Source organism: Colobus angolensis, unplaced genomic scaffold, assembly GCF_000951035.1.
Source record: "Colobus angolensis palliatus isolate OR3802 unplaced genomic scaffold, Cang.pa_1.0 Scaffold48, whole genome shotgun sequence".
NCBI classification, from domain to species: Eukaryota; Metazoa; Chordata; class Mammalia; order Primates; family Cercopithecidae; genus Colobus; species Colobus angolensis.
Window position 1 is genome coordinate 12,120,774 of NW_012118265.1, and position 1,265 is coordinate 12,122,038.

The 1,265-nt window shown below is 29.7% G+C and overlaps 1 protein-coding gene across 1 annotated transcript in view; it reads left to right on the plus strand.

Annotated features, from left to right (window-relative positions):
- Positions 1-1,265, plus strand: part of RSRC1 (arginine/serine-rich coiled-coil 1) — a 411,611-nt gene that overhangs the window by 344,900 nt on the left and 65,446 nt on the right. The window lies entirely within an intron of this gene.

Here is a 1,265-nt window from a genome sequence, read left to right on the forward strand (position 1 = left end):
AACCACTGCCCTGTTCCATTCATTTTGTAGCTAATAACGTGAAATAGTATATTTTTTCCAAATGAGTTTGGTTTAACATACTCAAGTTATTGTTGTCTCTTTCAATAGAGTCAGTTTTCAAGACATACAATAAACTATAGCACCACCCAATTTTGATTTTGTTTTTACTTTACTAAAAACCATTTAACAAGCTTTATACCCCACCTTGTTCACCAGATATGACTCCAAATGCCTACAGAAAATGCTGACCTTACTCAAAGTTACTTTCAATATTTGATGATAATATTTTTCCACTAATGATGTCACTACACTAAACTTACAAGGCTTTTTTGTAATAAACAGCACAGATTTGTTTGAGTAGTCATGTTTGTGATATTGCCTGTAGGTATTAAATGGCTAATTTAACTGATCCATCATACCCTTAACATTGGCCTAATTACTAACAGATTTTGAGGCAATAGATACCAAATACTATTCCAGAAATCTTGATTGCCCTTCATTTTCTCTTTATTTTAAAAAGTACAGATTTTGCTCTCAAGCTTTCAGTGTTTTTGTTTGAGAAGCAAAAGTCAAGGGTAACCATTTAGCACACCTTCAAGTCTGTCTTTCACATGCATTTGCTCGAGTGTTCACCTTTGGAACCAGGCAGACTTCCCACAGCATACAAAACTACATGGGGATGAAAGGAATCAAGGTCATACAAATAGGAAATGATGTTTTATTGCCCTTAAAAATTAAAGTTTTCCATCTGTTAGTATATTTGGATATAGTAAAATTCTAGCTATAGTTTAAAGAAATCTGTGCTATTTTAGAAGTTTTAGAAGCAATTTTTATGGAAGAATAGTGATATATCAAATTAATACAAATTATTTTGGATTTTTTTAAAAAGAATAAAATGCCCTAAAGTTCAGAAGCTCAACTAAGTGTATGTTTTTAGTTTTATTCTTTTTTCAGTTATTTAGTCTTTAATCATTTAATTAATCTATAATTTAATATATTTAAAGTCAAAAAGACATTTCACAGATCTTTCATATAGTGAAAAGCTGTATTTGAAGGAAAACTTTTTACTTTTGGTCAGAAAGTGCTCTGAATGAGAAATTTGGTTTTTTCTAATTTTTATATTATAGTCTCTTAGATGGAAATTAGGTAAATTACAAACATCATGGCCCGCATATCAGTAACTGACATTTGGACATACCTGCAGTGTACTGAAACCATATTCAATGTGCATTTTATTTATTTATTTATTTATTTATTTATTTATT